This window comes from Triticum urartu, chromosome 5A (genome assembly GCF_056163025.1).
Source record: "Triticum urartu cultivar PI428250 chromosome 5A, HENAU_Tu73, whole genome shotgun sequence".
Taxonomy (NCBI): Eukaryota; Viridiplantae; Streptophyta; class Magnoliopsida; order Poales; family Poaceae; genus Triticum; species Triticum urartu.
In genome coordinates this window covers 49,684,776-49,704,570 of record NC_141877.1, presented here as the reverse complement: position 1 = coordinate 49,704,570, position 19,795 = coordinate 49,684,776, and the positions used below count along the sequence as shown (strand labels likewise).

At 47.1% G+C, this 19,795-nt stretch overlaps 1 pseudogene; it reads left to right on the top strand.

The window, feature by feature from the left end:
- The first annotated feature begins 12,423 nt into the window (after nucleotides 1-12,423).
- On the top strand, nucleotides 12,424-13,323 carry LOC147967942 (uncharacterized; annotated as a pseudogene).
- The last annotated feature ends 6,472 nt before the right edge of the window (nucleotides 13,324-19,795 follow it).

Genomic DNA, 19,795 nt, shown 5'->3' with positions numbered 1-19,795 from the left:
GGAGTCGTACTCATCGTGATCCAAATCACCGATGATCCTAGCGCCGAACGGACGGCACCTCCGCATTCAACACATGTACGGAACGGAGAGACGTCTCCTCCTTCTTGATCCAGCAAGGGGAGAGGAGAGGTTTGTAACGCCCTCGATGCGGCTATATCTCCCACGTGTCGAAGCACAACTTAGAGGCATAACCGCATTGAAAGCAATGTTGCAAGTGAGGTAATTTTCACACAACCCATGTAATACATAAGGGAAAAAGATACATAGTTGGCTTACAATCGCCACTTCACACAATTACATGAATAAAGCATTACATCATCCAGATACAATCAAGGCCCGACTACGGAACCAAAATAAAAGAAGAACCCCAAATGCGACAAGGTCCCCGATCGACCCCAACTGGGCTCCACTACTGATCAACTAGAACGAAACAACACAAAGGACAAGATCTTCATCGAGCTCCTCCTGAGCTTGGTTGCATCATCGGCATGGACTCATCGGCACCTGCAAGCTGGTTTTGGAAGTATCTGTGAGTCACGGGGACTCAGAAATCTCGCACCCTCGCGATCAAGACTATTTAAGCTTATGGGTAAGGTAAAGATATGAGGTGGAGCTGCAGCAAGCGACTAGCATATATGGTGGCTAAACATACGCAAATGAGAGCGAGAAGAGAAGGCAAAGCACGGTCGATGAAAGTGTGATCAAGAAGTGATCCTAGAACAACCTACGTCAAGCATAACTCCAACACCGTGTTCACTTCCCGGACTCCGCCAAAAAGAGACCATCACGGTTACACACGCGGTTGATGCATTTTAATTAAGTTAAGGTTCAAGTTATCTACAACCGGACATTAACAAATTCCCATCTGCCCATAACCGCGGGCACGGCTTTTGAAAGTTCAAATCCCTACAGGGGTGTCCCAACTTAGCCCATCACAAGCTCTCACGGTCAACGAAGGATAAAACTTCTCCCGAGACATTTCGATTAGACTCGGTATCCCGGTTCTACAAGACAACTTCGACAAAGATAAAACAAGTCCAGCAACACCGCCCGAATGTGCCGACAAATCCCGATAGGAGCTGCACATATCTCGTTCTCAGGGCACACTCAGATGAGCTCTCCATACAACTAAAACCAAACCTCGAGTTTCCCCGAGGGGGCGCTGCACAGGGCTCTAGTTTGGACCAACACTCAGAGGAGCACTGGCCCAGGGGGTGTAAAATAATGATGACCCTCAGGAGCGCGACTCCCAAGGGAAAAGAAACGGCTAGGTGGAAAATGGTAAAACCAATGTTGGGCATTGCTGGAGGAGTTTTATTCAAGGCGAACTGTCAAGGGGTTCCCATAATAGCCCAACCGCGTAAGGAACGCAAAATCCGAGAACATAACACCGATATGACGGAAACTAGGGCGGCAAGAGTGGAAAAAAACACCAGGCAAAAGGCCGAGCCTTCCACCCTTTACCAAGTATATAGATGCATTAATTAAATAAGAGATATTGTGATATCCCAACAAAAATATCCATGTTCCAAACATGGAACAAGCTCCAATCTTCACCTGCAACTAACAACGCTATAAGAGGGGCTGAGCAAAGCGGTAACATAGCCAAACAATGGTTTGCTAGGACAAGGTGGGTTAGAAGCTTGGTTCAACAATATGGGAGGCATGATAAGCAAGTGGTAGGTATCACAACATAGGCATAGCAAAAGAGCGAGCATCTAGCAAGCAAAGATAGAAGTGATTTCCAGGGTATGGTCATCTTGCCTGAAATCCCGCAAGGAAGAAGAACGAGTCCTTGAAGAAGACAAACGGACATAGACGAATGGGTCCTCACAATCACGACGTTATTGTAACCAACCCGAAGAAGCAAACACCGGAAAGAAGCACACAACATAGTAAACAACCAACACATGAACAAGGTATGATATGCGGGATGCGGTATGCGATGCATATGTATGATTTGCAAGAGAATGAATGAACCTGGCCTCAACTTGGAAATCCAAGAGTGCCACTGGAAAGGTGAGGTGATTTCGGTTGAAATCGATATAAAGATCACCGGAATCGGATGCACGGTTTGGAAATGGCAAGCAAAACAAATATGGCACCGGTCTGCGATAATCAGCAAGTAGCCATCTAAATGCAACAAGATAAATATGCTAAAGCACTCAAACATGGCAACAAAATACATGGCAAGGATCCACTCATGACTCTTGACAAAAGATGAACACTGAGCTACGGCTAGTTCATCCATTAAGAGGTTCAAACAAGCATGGCAAAAGTGCAAATGATAACAGGTTTCAGACTTAGTGAAATTAACACAAGTCTGGAATTTCAGATCAGGTAGCACACTTTGGAGCATGAAAACTATATGCTACAGGAACTTAACATGGCAAAGCAAGGCATGAAATGAAGCTACTCAAAGCACTTAACAAAAGTCCCTTAGTGACCTTGAGCCAAAAGGGATCAGAAAATACAAATGCAAGCATGTGAACATGGCAAAAACATAAACAGGTTACAGACTTAGAGAAAAACTGGAACATGCAAATCTTTTAACGAGTAGGCATGTTCACGAGCTCGATGCACTCACTACAGAGCAAGGCATGACAATCTAAGCATACACCCATCAAGAATACATATCATAGAAGCTAGACATGGCAAGAACAACAACATAGCATGCATGTATCAACAACAACATCCTCGGCAAAATCGATAACAAGTAGACAATCTGCCGGGATTCACGAAATAGCAAAAGTAGAGCTCGATTGACTCAAGCTAGGGTGCTCCATAATTGCAAAAAAAGACATGGATGGATAGAGCACCACAATATTAACAAATCATCCTTACTGATCATCCTCAAAAGATGCACGGATCACTAGGAAACAACATGAACATATGGCATATTGATAAAAACAGATCAAGGACTTAGTGAAATTCTAAGTCCCTGAAATCAGCATTAACGAATGCACTACTTTGCAAGCTTGTGCTAGTCACCACACACATCACAAAAATACATGGTAAGAACCTCTATAAATATGGCATGGCATATAACAAAATACATGTAGAACTCAGGAGCATATCGTGCACACATTAATCATGGCAAAATGACAAATAGCTATTTGGTGCAGCAGATCTGACAATTATCTCAAATAGCCATCTTCCAACAACATTTAGGGCATCAAGATGAGCTCAAATGAAAATGATGCAATGAGATGAAATGATGTACTCTCAGAGACGAACAATTTGATATGCTACACGTGCAAAACGGAGCTATGGATGCAAAGTTACGACATGACGAACATGGGCATATGAATCTGGAAACTTTGGGGACTTAGTGAAATTAGGACCTCTCGGGAAAAATCAATGGGACGGAGGGATCCGGGACGACGAGATCCAGATCGGGCGAAGATGCATTTGGTTGGGGGTGCTGGTGGATCTCATCCACCTAGCGACCCGATCCGGCCGGAGTTGGATCTCCGACGAGCTTCACGAGCTCCGGCGAGCGGTGCCGACTCCGGCGAGGCGCGGTGGAGCTCCGGCGGCTTGACGGCGACCGGGAGCCAAAATAGGACGGTGGCGAGGCGAGCTCAACGCGGGGGGTGGCGGAGCCGCGCCGGCGGGAAGGGGCGGCGGGTGCTTGCGCCGGCGACGAGGGGATCCGGGTCACCGACGGGCGGCGGCGCGCGGTGGCCAGCGCCGGCGAGGTGGCATGCGGCGGCGATTCCCGGCGAAAGGCGGCGGCGCGTAGTCGGAGCGGCGCAGGCGGCGAACGGGCGACCGGCTCGGGCGAGCGGGCCGGGAGGGCCTGACCCAGGCCACGGCGGGCCTGGCCGCGCGGGAGGAGAGAGAGGGAGGTGGCGCGCTGAGGTGGCGCGAGCAGGTTGGCTCGCGGCGGCGGTGGGAGGGACGTGGCGAGCTCCGATTCGTCGGAGTGAGGTGGCGGTGGCGGTGGACATTGTCCGGCGCGGAGAAGAGATGTCCGGCGGCGCGCGGAGGAGGAAGTTAGGGTTTCATCTGCGCAAAAATTCCGGGAGGGACACATATTTATAGGTAGAGGGAGCTAGGAGAGTCCAAATGAGGTGCGGTTTTCGGCCACGCGATCGTGATCGAACGACCGAGATGATGGAGGGGTTTAGGTGGGTTTCGGGCTAGTTTGGAAGAGTGTTGGGCTGCAACACACACGAGGCCTTTTCGGTCCCTCGGTTAACCGTTGGAGTATCAAACGAAGTCCAAATGACACGAAACTTGACAGGCGGTCTACCGTAGTGAACCAAGGCTACATGACAAGTATCGGTCCAATCCGGAAATTTTTAACACCTGCACACGAAAAGAGGTAGAAAGGGACACCGGATAACATAGGAGCGCCAGATTGCAAAATGGACAACGGGGAAAATACTCGGATGCATGAGACGAACATGTATGCAAATGAAATGCACATGATGACATGATATGAGATGCATGACACGCAAGCAATGACAAGGCAACAACAGCGAATAACTGGAAGACACCCGGCACTTCGGTCTCGGGGCGTTACAACGTTGATGGAGATCCAGCAGCACGACGGCGTGGTGGTGGAAGCAGCGGGATCTCGGCAGGGCTTCGCCAAGCACCAACGAGAGGGAGAGGTGTCACGGAGGGATAGGGAGGCGCCAGGGACTTGGGTGTGGCTGCCCTCCCTCCCCCCCCCACTATATGTAGGACCCCTAGGGGGGGCGCCGGCCCTAGGAGATCCAATCTCCAAGGGGGGGCGGCGGCCAAGGGGGGGGGACTTGCCCCCCAAGTCAGGTGGGGCGCCCCCCACCCCTAGGGTTTCCAACCCTAGGCGCAGGGGGAGGCCCATGGGGGGCGCACCAGCCCACCAGGGGCTGGTTCCCCTCCCACTTCAGCCCATGGGGCCCTCCGGGATAGGTGGCCCCACCCGGTGGACCCCCGGGACCCTTCCGGTGGTCCCGGTACAATACTGATTACCCCCGAAACTTTCCCGATGGCCGAAACTGGACTTCCTATATATAAATCTTCACCTCCGTACCATTCCGGAACTCCTCGTGACATCCGGGATCTCATCCGGGACTCCTAAAAACTTTCGGGTTACCGCATACTAATATCTCTACAACCCTAGCGTCACCAAACCTTAAGTGTGTAGACCCTACGGGTTCGAAAGACATGCAGACATGACCGAGACGACTCTCCAGTCAATAACCAACAGCGGGATCTAGATACCCATGTTGGCTCCCACATGCTCCACGATGATCTCATCGGATGATACCCATGTTTATCCCTTTTCGTCTCTTGCGGGAAAATAAGCAGGTCCTATGCAAAAAGATATTAACCCTGGAGTGGGAGACTGAGGATCAAAATGCCGTCCTCAAGCACAAATTAAGGGAGAAGCCTAAGCCATCAACTAAGCCAACATTACCACCACCTTCTTCACCGACAAAGGAGACATAATCACATGGGTTTGGGCACTCCCCTTGGCAACTGCCAAGCTTGGGGGAGGTGCCCCGGTATCGTATCACAATCACAACCCCTACCTTTACCGTTTTTCTTAGTTCGATCCTATTAGTAGTATCTTGATCTAGTAGAATAAAGTTTATGGCATGATGTAGTTTTGAGTTTTGCTTTTTGATCTCTCTATGTAATCGAGTCCGTGAGTTATATATAATAAAGATTAGTGTTGAGTCAAGGGCTTGATTATTTTGCCATGATCTTGGGTGAATAAAAGAAAAGAGAAAAGGAATAAAAAGAAACAAAGAGTTCATATTGATCTTATTGAGAGTAATGACTTCACATAGAAAGAGTATGATGATTAAAAGCTGTTGGGAGTTGGTAGACATAGCCTGGGTCATCTTTGCAATTAATAGGAAGTAATAAGCAAAGAGAGGTTTCACATATAGATATATTATCATTGACATCTTTTATGATTGGGAGCACTCATTAAAATATGACATGCTAAAGAGTTGATGTTGGACAAGGAAGACAATGTAATGAGTTATGTCTTTCTTATATCTGAGATAAAGTATGTTGTTATGGATCCTCTAACTTGTTGAGCTTGCCTTTCCCCCTCATGCTAGCCAAATTCTCAGCACCAAGTAGAAATACTACTTATGCTTCCAAATACCCTTAAACCAGTTTTGCCATGAGAGTCCACCATATCTACCTATGGATTGAGTAAGATCCTTCAAGTAAGTTGTCATCGGTGCAAAGCAATAAAAATTGCTCTAAATATGTACGATTGATTGGTATGGGAGAAATAAGCTTTATACGATCTTGTGATGTGGAAGTAATAAAAGCGACGGACTGCATAATAAAGGTTCATATCACAAGGGGCAATATAAGGTGACGTTCTTTCGCATTGAGATTTTGTGCATCCAACCATAAAAGCGCATGGCAACATATGCTTCCCTCTGCGAAGGGCCTATCTTTTATTATTATCTTCTACCTTATGCAAGAGTCATGGTGATCTTCACCTTTTCTTTTTCATTTTATCCTTTGGCAAGCTCAACATGTTGGAAAGAACATGATATATGTTAGGGAATGTAGCAATAATTCAAAATTTTCCTACGCGTCACCAAGATCAATCCAGGAGATACTAGCAACAAGAGAGAGGGAGTGCATCTTCATACCCTTGAAGATCGCTAAGCGGAAGCGTTCAAGAGAACGGGGTTGATGGAGTCGTACTCGTCGTGATCCAAATCACCGATGATCCTAGCGCCGAACGGACGGCACCTCCGCGTTCAACACACGTACGGAACGGAGAGACGTCTCGTCCTTCTTGGTCCACCAAGGGGAGAGGAGAGGTTGATGGAGATCCACTAGCACGACGGCATGGTGGTGGAAGCAGCGGGATCTCGGCAGGGCTTCGCCAAGCACCAACGAGAGGGAGAGGTGTCACGGAGGGATAGGGAGGCGCCAGGGACTTGGGTGTGGCTGCCCTCCCTCCCCCCACTATATATAGGACCCCTAGGGGGGCGCCGGCCCTAGGAGATCCAATCTCCAAGGGGGGGCGGCGGCCAAGGGGGGGACTTGCCCCCCAAGTCAGGTGGGGCGCCCGCACCCCTAGGGTTTTCAACCCTAGGCGCAGGGGGAGGCCCATGGGGGCGCACCAGCCCACGAGGGGCTGGTTCCCCTCCCACTTCAGCCCATGGGGCCCTCCGTTATAGGTGGCCCCACCCAGTGGACCCCCGGGACCCTTCCGGTGGTCCCGGTACAATACCGATTACCCCCGAAACTTTCCCGATGGCTGAAACTGGACTTCATATATATAAATCTTCACCTCCGGACCATTCCGGAACTCCTCGTGACGTCTGGGATCTCATCCAAGACTCCGAACAACTTTCGTGTTACCGCATACTAATATCTCTACAACCCTAGCATCACCGAACCTTAAGTGTGTAGACCCTACGGGTTCGGGAGACATGGAGACATGACCGAGACGACTCTCCGGTCAATAACCAACAGCGGGATCTAGATACCCATATTGGCTCCCACATGCTCCACGATGATCTCATCGGATGAACCACGATGTCGAGGATTCAATCAATCCCGTATTCAATTCCCTTTGTCAATCGGTACGATACTTGCCCGAGATTCGATCGTCGGTATACCGATACCTCGTTCAATCTCGTTACCGGCAAGTCTCTTTTCTTGTTCCGTAACATATCATCCCGTGATCAAATCCTTGGTCACATTGTGCACATTATGATGATGTCCTACCGAGTGGGCCCAGAGATACCTCTCCGTTACACGGAGTGACAAATCCCAGTCTTGATTCGTGCCAACCCAACAGACACTTTCGGAGATACCCGTGGTGCACCTTTATAGCCACCTAGTTATGTTGTGACGTTTGGTACACCCAAAGCATTCCTACGATATCCGGGAGTTGCACAATCTCATGGTCTAAGGAAATGATACTTGACATTAGAAAAGCTTTAGCATACGAACTACATGATCTTGTGCTAGGCTTAGGATTGGGTCTTGTCCATCACATCATTCTCCTAATGATGTGATCCCGTCATCAACGACATCCAATGTCCATGGTCAGGAAACTGTAACCATCTATCGATCAACGAGCTAGTCAACTAGAGGCTTACTAGGGACATGGTGTTGTCTATGTATCCACACATGTATCTGAGTTTCCTATCAATACAATTCTAGCATGGATAATAAACGATTATAATGAACAAGGAAATATAATAATAACTAATTTATTATTGCCTCTAGGGCATATTTCCAACAATATATATATCTAATTGGATGTAGGGGAGCATGAACCATTATTGTTGACATTACCCTTGAGGTAAAAGGTTGTGGGGCAAAACTATGAGCCCCTATCTTTCTCTGTGTCCGATTAAAACTCCGTAACCACAAGTATTGTGTGAGTGTTAGCAATTATGAAGGACTAAATGATAGTTGAGTATGTGGACTTGATTTTAAGCTCTGACATAGACTCTTCCCGATGTTATGATAAATTGCAATTGCTTCAATGACTGAGATTATAGTTTGTTGGAGCCCAATAAGGTTTATGATTTATACTCTTGCATTGTGAATAGATCATCACTTGAACATAAGTAATCATATGACAAAATCTATATATGTTGCTGTTATGAGAACAATCATGATGCCTTCATGTCCGTATTTTATTTTTTATCGACGCCTCTACCTCTAAACATGAGGACATATTTATTGTTATCGGCTTTTCGCTTGAGGACAAGCGAGGTCTAAGCTTGGGGGAGTTGATACGTCCATTTTGCATCATGCTTTTATATCGATATTTATTGCATTATGGGCTGTTATTTCACTTTATGTCACAATACGTATGGCTATTCTCTCTTATTTTACAAGGTTTACATGAAGAGGGAGAATGCCGGCAGGTGGAATTCTGGGCTGGAAAAGGAGCAAATATTAGAGACCTATTCTGCGAACTCTAAAGGTCCTGAAACTCCATGAAACATCTTAAAATAAATAAAGAAAAATCCTCGCAAAAGATGAAGGCCGGGGGGCCCACACCCTGCTCACAAGGGTGGGGGGCGCCCCCCCTCCTATGGCGTGCCCCTACCTCGTGGGCCCCCTGGTGGGTCTCCGACGTCCATCTTCTCCTATATGAAGTCTTTCGATGAGAAAAAAAGAAGCAACCTTTCGGGACGAAACTCCGCCGCCACGAGGCAGAACCTTGGCGGAACCAATCTAGAGCTCCAGCAAAGCTGTTCTGCCGGGGATACTTCCCTCCGGGAGGGGGAAATCATCACCATCGTCATCACCAACGCTCCTCTCATCGGGAGAGGGCAATCTCCATCAACATCTTCACCAGCACCATCTCATCTCCAAACCCTAGTTCATCTCTTGTATCCAATTCTTGTCTCAAAGTCCGGGATTGGTGCTAGTAGGTTGCTAGTAGTGTTGATTACTCCTTGTAGTTGATGCTAGTTGGTTTATTTGGTGGAAGATCATATGTTCAGATCCTATATGCATATTATTACCCCTCTAATTATGAACATGAATATGCTTTGTGAGTAATTACGTTTGTTCCTGAGGACAAGGGAGAAGTCTTGCTATTAGTAGTCATGTGAATTTGGTATTCATTTGATATTTTGATAAGATGTATGTTATCTAGCCTCTAGTGGTGTTATGTGAACGTCGACTACATAACACTTCACCATTATTTGGGCCTAGAGAAAGGCATTGGGAATTAATAAGTAGATGACGGGTTGCTAGAGTGACAGAAGCTTAAACCCTAGTTTATGCGTTGCTTCGTAAGGGGCTGATTTGGATCCATATGTTTCATGCTATGGTTAGGTTTACCTTAATACTTTTGTTGTAGTTGCGGATGCTTGCAATAGAGGTTAATCATAAGTGGGATGCTTGTTCAAGTAAGAACAACACCCAAGCACCGGTCCACCCACATATCAAATTATCAAAGTACCGAACGCGAATCATATGAACGTGATGAAAACTAGCTTGACGATATTCCCATGTGTCCTCGGGAGCGCTTTTCCTATTATAAGAGTTTGTTCCGGCTTGTCCTTTGCTACAAAAGGATTGGGCCATCTTGCTGCACTTTATTTACTTTTGTTACTTGTTGCTCGTTACCATTTATCTTGTCACAAAACTATCTGTTACCACTTATTTCAGTACTTGCAGAGAATACCTTGCTGAAAACCGCTTATCATTTCCTTCTGCTCCTCGTTGGGTTCGACACTCTTACTTATCGAAAGGACTACGATAGATCCCCTATACTTGTGGGTCATCACTCGGTCATGTCTACATAGTTCTCGAACCCGTAGGGTCCGCACGCTTAACGTTTCGATGACATTTATATTAGGAGTTTATATGTTTTGATATACTGAAGGTTGTTCGGAGTCCCGGATATGATCACGGACAAGACGAGGAGTCTCGAAATGGTCGAGACATGAAGATTGATATATTGGAAGCCTATGTTTGGATATCGGAAGTGTTCCGGGTGAAATCGGGATTTTACCGGAGTACCGGGAGGTTACCGGAACCCCCCGGGGACTTAATGGGCCTTACTGGGCCTTGGTGGAAAGAGAGGAGAGGCGGCCAGGGCATGGGCCGCGCCCGCTCCCCCTAGTCCGAATAGGACAAGGAGAGGGGGGCGGCGCCCCCCCTTCCTTCTTCTCCTCCACCTCTTGCCCCTCTCTCTCCTAGTCCAACAAGGAAAAGGGGGGAGTCCTACTCCCGATAGGAGTAGGACTCCTCCTGGCGCGCCCCTCTCTAGGCCGGCCGCAACCCCCCTTGCTCCTTTATATACGGGGGCAGGGGCACCCCATAGAGACAACAATTGATCGTTTGATCTTTTAGCCGTGTGCGGTGCCCCCCTCCACCATAGTCCACCTCGATAATACTGTAGCGGTGCTTAGGCGAAGCCCTGCGTCGGTAGAACATCATCATCATCACCACGCCGTCGTGCTGACAAAACTCTCCCTCAACACTAGGCTGGATCGGAGTTCGAGGGACGTCATCGGGCTGAACATGTGCTGAACTTGGAGGTGCCGTACGTTCGGTACTTGATCGGTCGGATCGTGAAGACGTACGACTACATCAACCGCGTTGTGCTAACACTTCCGCTTTCGGTCTATGAGGGTACATGGACAACACTCTCCCCTCTCGTTGCTATGCATCACCATGATCTTGCGTGTGCGTAGGAATTTTTTTGAAATTACTACGTTCCACAACAATGGCATCCGAGCCAGGTTTTATGCGTAGATGTCATATGCACGAGTAGAACACAAGTGAGTTGTGGGCGATATAAGTCATACTGCTTACTAGCATGTCATACTTTGGTTCAGCGGTATTGTTGGATGAAGCGGCCCGGACCGACATTACGCGTACGCTTACGCGAGACTGGTTCTACCGATGTGCTTTGCACACAAGTGGCTGGCGGGTGTCAGTTTCTCCAACTTTAGTTGAACCGAGTGTGGCTACGCCCGGTCCTTGCGAAGGTTAAAACAGCACCAACTTGACAAACTATCGTTGTGGTTTTGATGCGTAGGTAAGAACAGTTCTTGCTAAGCCCGTAGCAGCCACGTAAAATTTGCAACAACAAAGTAGAGGACGTCTAACTTGTTTTTGCAGGGCATGTTGTGATGTGATATGGTCAAGACATGATTCTAAATTTTATTGTATGAGATGATCATGTTTTGTAACCGAGTTATTGGCAACTGGCAGGAGCCATATGGTTGTCGCTTTATTGTATGCAATGCAATCGCCCTGTAATGCTTTACTTTATCACTAAGTGGTAGCGATGGTCGTGGAAGCATAATATTGGCGAGACGACAACGATGCTACGATGGAGATCAACGTGTCGCACCGGTGACGACGGTGGTCGTGACGGTGCTTCGGAGATGGAGATCACAAGCACAAGATGATGATGGCCATATCATATCACTTATATTGATTACATGTGATGTTTATCTTTTATGCATCTTATCTTGATTTGTTTGATGGTAGCATTATAAGATGATCCCTCACTAAATTATCAAAGTATAAGTGTTCTCCCTGAGTATGCACCGTTGTGAAAGTTCTTCGTGCTGAGAAACCACGTGATGATCGGGTGTGATAGGCTCTACTTTCAAATGCAACGGGTGCAAAACAGTTGTACACGCGGAATACTCGGGTTAAACTTGATGAGCCTAGCATATAACAGATATGGCCTCGGAACACGGAGACCGAAAGGTTGAGCATGAATCATATAGTAGATATGATCAACATAGTGATGTTCACCATTGAAACTTTTCCATCTCACGTGATGATCAGACATGGTTTAGTTGATATGGTTCACGTGATCACTTAGAGGATTAGAGTGATGTCTATCTAAGTGAGAGTTCTTAAATAATATGATTAATTGAACTTAAATTTATCATGAACTTAGTACCTGATAGTATCTTGCTTGTCTATGTTGATTGTAGATAGATGGCCCGAATTGTTGTTCCGTTGAATTTTAATGCGTTCCTTGAGAAAGCAAAGTTGAAAGATGATGGTAGCAATTACACGGACTGGGTCTGTAACTTGAGGATTATCCTCATTGCTGCTCAGAAGAATTACGTCCTGGAAGCACCGCTGAGTGCCAGGCCTGCTACTGATGCAACTGACGATGTTGAGAACGTCTGGCGGAGCAAAGCTGATGACTACTCGATAGTTCAGTGTGCCATGCTTTACGGCTTAGAACCGGGACTTCAACGACGTTTTGAATGTCATGGAGCATATGAGATGTTCCAGGAGTTGAAGTTAATATTTCAAGCAAATGCCCGGATTGAGTGATATGAAGTTCCCAATAAGTTTTACAGCTGCAAGATGGAGGACAATAGTTCTGTCAACGAGCATATACTCAAGATGTCTGGGTACTGCAATCACTTGATTCAACTGGGAGTTAATCTTCCGGATGATAGCGTCATTGACAGAATTCTTCAATCACTGTCGCCGAGCTACAAGAGCTTCGTGATGAACTATAATATGCAAGGGATGGATAAGACAATTCCCGAGCTCTTCGCAATGCTAAAGGCAGCGGAGGTAGAAATCAAGAAGGAGCATCAAGTGTTGATGGTCAATAAGACCACCAGTTTCAAGAAAAATGGCAAAGGGAAGAAGAAGGGGAACTTCAAGAAGAACAACAAGCAAGTTGCTGCTCAGGAGAACAAACCCAAGTCTGGACCTAAACCTGAGACTGAGTGCTTCTACTGCAAGCAGACTGGTCAATGGAAGCGGAACTGCCCCAAGTATTTGGCGGATAAGAAGGATGGCAAGGTGAACAAAGGTATATGTGATATACATGTTATTGATGTGTACCTTACTAATGCTCGCAGTAGCACCTAGGTATTTGATACTGGTTCTGTTGCTAATATTTGCAACTCGAAACAGGGGCTACGGATTAAGCAAAAATTGGCTAAGGACGAGGTAACGATGCGCGTGGGAAATGGTTCCAAAGTCGATGTGATCGCAGTCGGCACGCTACCTCTACATCTACCTTCGGGATTAGTATTAGACCTAAATAATTGTTATTTGGTGCCAGCGTTGAGCATGAACATTATATCTGGATCTTGTTTGATGCGAGACGGTTATTCATTTAAATCAGAGAATAATGGTTGTTCTATTTATATGAGTAATATCTTTTATGGTCATGCACCCTTGAAGAGTGGTCTATTTTTGCTAAATATCGATAGTGGTGATACACATATTCATAATATTGAAACCAAAAGATGCAGAGTTAATAATGATAGTGCAACTTATTTGTGGCACTGCCGTTTAGGTCATATCGGAGTAAAGCACATGAAGAAACTCCATACTGATGGACTTTTGGAACCACTTGATTATGAATCACTTGGTACTTGCGAACCATGCCTCATGGGCAAGATGACTAAACGCCGTTCTCCGGAACTATGGAGAGAGCAACAGATTTGTTGGAGATCATACATACAGATGTATGTGGTCCGATGAATGTTGAGGCTCGTGGCGGATATCGTTATTTTCTCACCTTCACAGATGATTTAAGCAGATATGGGTATATCTACTTAATGAAACATAAGTTTGAAACATTTGAAAAGTTCAAAGAATTTCAGAGTGAAGTTGAAAATCATCGTAACAAGAAAATAAAGTTTCTTCGATCTGATCGTGGAGGAGAATATTTGAGTTATGAGTTTGGTCTTCATTTGAAACAATGAGGAATAGTTTGGCAACTCACGCCACCCGGAACACCACAGCGTAATGGTGTGTCCGAACGTCGTAATCGTACTTTACTAGATATGGTGCGATCTATGATGTCTCTTACTGATTTACCGCTATCGTTTTGGGGTTATGCTTTAGAGACAGACACATTCACCTTAAATAGGGCACCATCAAAATCCGTTGAGACGACGCCTTATGAACTGTGGTTTGGTAAGAAACCAAGGTTGTCGTTTCTGAAAGTTTGGGGCTGCGATGCTTATGTGAAAAAGCTTCAACCTGATAAGCTCGAACCCAAATCGGAAAAATGTGTCTTCATAGGATACCTAAAGGAGACTGTTGGGTACACCTTCTATCACAGATCCGAAGGCAAAACTTTTGTTGCTAAATTTGGAGTTTTTCTAGAGAAGGAGTTTCTCTCGAAAGAAGTGAGTGGGAGGAAATTAGAACTTGATGAGGTAACTATACCTGCTCCCTTATTGGAAAGTAGTTCATCACAGGAACCGGTTTCTGCAACACCTACACCAATTAGTGAGGAAGCTAATGATGATGATCATGAAACTTTAGATCAAGATGTTACTGAACCTCGTAGGTCAACCAAAGTAAGATCCGCGCCAGAGTGGTACGGTAATCCTGTTCTGGAAGTTATGTTACTAGACCATGAAGAACCTACGAACTATGAACAAGCTATGGTGAGCCCAGATTCCGCAAAATGGCTTGAAGCCATGAAATCTGAGATGGGATCCATGCATGAGAAAAAAGTGTGGACTTTGGTTGACTTGCCCGTCGATCGGCAAGCAATTGAGAATAAATGGATCTTCAAGAAGAAGACTGATGCTGACGGTAATGTTACTGTCTATAAAGCTTGACTTGTTGCAAAAGGTTTTCAATAAGTTCAAGGGATTGACTACGATGAGACATTCTCACCCGTAGCGATGCTTAAGTCTGTCTGAATCATGTTAGCAATTTCGGCATTTTATGATTATGAAATTTGGCAAATGGATGTCAAAACTGCATTCCTGAATGGATTTCTGGAAGAAGAGTTGTATATGATGCAACCAGAAGGTTTTGTCGATCCAAAGGGAGCTAACAAAGTGTGCAAGCTCCAGCGATCCATTTATGGACTGGTGCAAGCCTCTCGGAGTTGGAATAAACGCTTTGATAGTGTGATCAAAGCATTTGGTTTTATACAGACTTTTGGAGAAGCCTGTATTTACAAGAAAGTGAGTGGGAGCTCTGTAGCATTTCTAATATTATATGTGGATGACATATTATTGATTGGAAATGATATAGAATTTCTGGACAGCATAAAAGGATACTTGAATAGAGTTTTTCAATGAAAGACCTCGGTGAAGCTGCTTATATATTGGGCATCAAGATCTATAGAGATAGATCAAGACGCTTAATTGGACTTTCACAAAGCACATACCTTGACAAAGTCTTGACGAAGTTCAAAATGGATCAAACAAAGAAAGGGTTCTTGCCTGTGTTACAAGGTGTGAAATTGAGTAAGACTCAATGCCCGACCACTGCAGATGATAGAGAGAAAATGAAAGACGTTCCCTATGTTTCAGCCATAGGCTCTATCATGTATGCAATGCTGTGTACCAGACCTGATGTGTGCCTTTCTATAAGTCTAGCAGGGAGGTACCAAAGTAATCCAGGAGTGGATCACTGGATAGTGGTCAAGAACATCCTGAAATACCTGAAAAGGACTAAGGATATGTTTCTTGTTTATTGAGGTGACAAAGAGCTCATCATAAACGGTTACATTGATGCAAGCTTTGACACTGATCCGGACAATTCTAAATTGCAAACCGGATACGTGTTTACATTGAACGGTGGAGCTGTCAGTTGGTGCAGTTCTAAACAAAGCGTTGTGGCGGGATCTACGTGTGAAGCGGAGTACATAGCTACTTCGGAAGCAGCAAATGAAGGAGTCTGGATGAAGGAGTTCATATCCGATCTAGGTGTAATACCTAGTGCATCGGATCCAATGAAAATCTTTTGTGACAATACTGGTGCAATTGCCTTGGCGGAGGAATCCAGATTTCACAAGAGAACCAAGCACATCAAGAGACGCTTCAATTCCATTCGGGATTTAGTCCAGGTGGGAGACATAGAAATTTGCAAGATACATACGGATCTGAATGTTGCAGACCTGTCGACTAAGCCTCTTCCACGAGCAAAACATGATCAGCACCAAGACTCCATGGGTGTTAGAATCATTACTGTGTAATCTAGATTATTGACTCTAGTGCAAGTGGGAGACTGAAGGAAATATGCCCTAGAGGCAATAATAAAGTTATTATTTATTTCCTTATATCATGATAAATGTTTATTATTCATGCTAGAATTGTATTAACGAGAAACATAATACATGTGTGAATACATAGACAAACAAAGTGTCACTAGTATGCATATACTTGACTAGCTCGTTGATCAAAGATGGTTAAGTTTCCTAACCATTGACATGGGTTGTCATTTGATTAACGGGATCACACCATTAGGAGAATGATGTGATTGACTTGACCCATTCCGTTAGCTTAGCACCCGATCGTTTAGTATGTTGCTATTGCTTTCTTCATGACTTATACATGTTCCTATGACTATGAGATTATGCAACGCCCGTTTACCGGAGGAACACTTTGTGTGCTACCAAACGTCACAACGTAACTGGGTGATTATAAAGGTGATCTACAGGTGTCTCCGAAGGTACTTGTTGGGTTGGCGTATTTCGAGATTAGGATTTGTCACTCCGATTGTCGGAGAGGTATCTCTGGGCCCTCTTGGTAATGCACATCACTTAAGCCTTGCAAGCATTGCAACTAATGAGTTAGTTGCGAGATGATGTATTACGGAAAGAGTAAAGAGACTTGCCGGTAACGAGATTGAACTAGGTATTGAGATACCGACGATCGAATCTCGGGCAAGTAACATACCGATGACAAAGGGAACAATGTATGTTGATATGCGGTCTGATCGATAAAGATCTTCGTAGAATATGTGGAAGCCAATATGAACATCCAGGTTCCGCTATTGGTTATTGACCGGAGACGTGTCTCGGTCATGTCTACATAGTTCTCGAACCCGTAGGGTCCGCACGCTTAACGTTTCGATGACAGTTATATTATGAGTTTATATGTTTTGATGTACCGAAGGTTGTTCGGAGTACCGGATGTGATCACGGACATGACGAGGAGTCTTGAAATGGTTGAGACATGAAGATTGATATATTGGAAGCCTATGTTTGGATATCGGAAGTGTTCCGGGTGAAATCGGGATTTTACCGGAGTACCGGGAGGTTACCGGAACCCCTCGGGGACTTAATGGGCCTTAGTGGGCCTTGGTGGAAAGAGAGGAGAGGCGGCCAGGGCATGGGCCACGCCCCCTCCCCCTAGTCCGAATAGGACAAGGAGAGGGGGGCGGCGCCCCCCTTCCTTCTTCTCCTCCACCTCTTTCCCCTCTCTCTCCTAGTCCAACAAGGAGAAGGGGGGAGTCCTCCCGGTAGGAGTAGGACTCCTCCTGGCGCGCCCCTCTCTAGGCCGGCCGCAACCCCCCTTGCTCCTTTATATACGGGGGCAGGGGGCACCCCATAGAGACAACAATTGATCGTTTGATCTTTTAGCCATGTGCGGTGCCCCCCTCCACCATAGTCCACCTCGATAATACTGTGGCGGTGCTTAGGTGAAGCCCTGCATCGGTAGAACATCATCATTGTCACCACGCCGTCGTGCTGACAAAACTCTCCCTCAACACTCGGCTGGATCGGAGTTCGAGGGACGTCATCGGGTTGAACGTGTGCTGAACTCGTAGGTGCCGTACGTTCGGTACTTGATCGGTCGGATTGTGAAGACGTACGACTACATCAACCGTGTTGTGCTAACGCTTCCGCTTTCGGTCTACGAGGGTACGTGGACAACACTCTCCCCTCTTGTTGCTATGCGTCACCATGATCTTGCGTGTGCATAGGAATTTTTTTTGAAATTACTACGTTTCCCATCCAGGCTTGCCGTGACCCCGTCCGCTGCGCTCGTTGCTGGCGGTGTGGCCACCGCGTCCGCGCCTGCAGGTACCGCCGTCTCTGGGCCTTCTCCCCCCTTCCTAACTCTTTCTCTCTAGGACCTAACCCCGCTTTCTGCCCTCGCAAAATGGACTCCGGCAACTCGTCTTCGGCACCCGCGACCGACCCGCGCACACTCATGATCGGCCAGATCCCCATCATCCTCTCCGAGCCCTTCCCAACCGCCCGCGTCCCGTCCCCGTTCATCCTCCATGGCATCCCCGTCGGCGCCAATGGTGCCCCCCTCCATCTCCACCACGCACCTCAGCCCCTCCACCCTCACCCACCTCTCCCTCCCAACAACACCATGCACTCACACACTTCACCCTTTGATACCCACGAACTGCGAGCCCGTCTCTCTAACATCTTCCTCGCCTCTTAATACACAAGAACCACGTCGCACGTCTCCGAGACCGACTCCGACGACGAGCAGCCACGACCAATCCACGAGGCTGGGCCGCTGCCTCCCTACGGAGATATGCCGCTTGTCGCAGCACCCCCCTGCCTAGTACACTGCTCGCGCCGCTTCGCCTTCGCTCACCTCCAAACCCCCAACCCCACTCCCCTCATCTGCCGCGCCATATAGCTCATGTGCGGGAACCCTGCCTTCATCATGGGCGGTTCTTGGCGTGGGGTGGCATGCCTCACGTTCCACACTCCAGCCGCCCGCAATGATGTTATCCGTCGCAGCCCCATAGACTATGAAGGCAACACCATCACCATCGAGCCGGTCGAGCACGTCAACCAATCCATTGTCATCTTCACCGATCTCGCGGAGATCGAAGTCTCCGAATTTCCACACGAGCTCTGGCACAACGATGGCATCCGCTTCACCTTGGCCTTCCTTGGCGATGTGTGTGTTGTCGATGATTTCTGCCTACATGGCATAGACTACACCTCCGTTCGCGCTCCGGTTTTGCTGCAATCTAGCAAACCAGCCCCCTAGCATTGTCATCCAGCTCCCACCTATCAACGAGATCAAGATAGCAAAGGTGGTAGAGGTCTCTCGCTGGCACCACAACGATGGGGCCAATCCATTCGGCAGAGACTCCTTAGACGGAGATTCTACGCCCACGCCCAACGTGAATCGCCACGGCCCTTCTCCTCTGACCACATTGCACCGGTCGTTTCCGCCGTTCGTGCTGGTTGGCGTGCTGACCCTGTTGGGGAACGTATCAGAATTTTAAAATTTTCTACGCATCACCAAGATCAATCTATGGAGTCATCTAGCAACGAGGGAGAGGGAGTGCATCTACATACCCTTGTAGATCGCGCGCGGAAGCGTTCAAGAGAACGGGGTTGATGGAGTCGTACTCGTCATGATCCAAATCACCGATGACCTAGCGCCAAACGGATGGCACCTCCGCGTTCAACACACGTACGGTTGGGAAGACGTCTCCTCCAACTTGATCCAGCAAGGGGGAAGGAGAGGTTGATGAAGATCCAGCAGCACGATGGCGTGGTGGTGGAAGCAACGGTGATCTCGGCAGGGCTTCGCCAAGCTCAGGGAGAGGGAGGAGTGTCACGAGAGGGAGAGGCAGGCACCAGGGGCTAGGGTGCGGC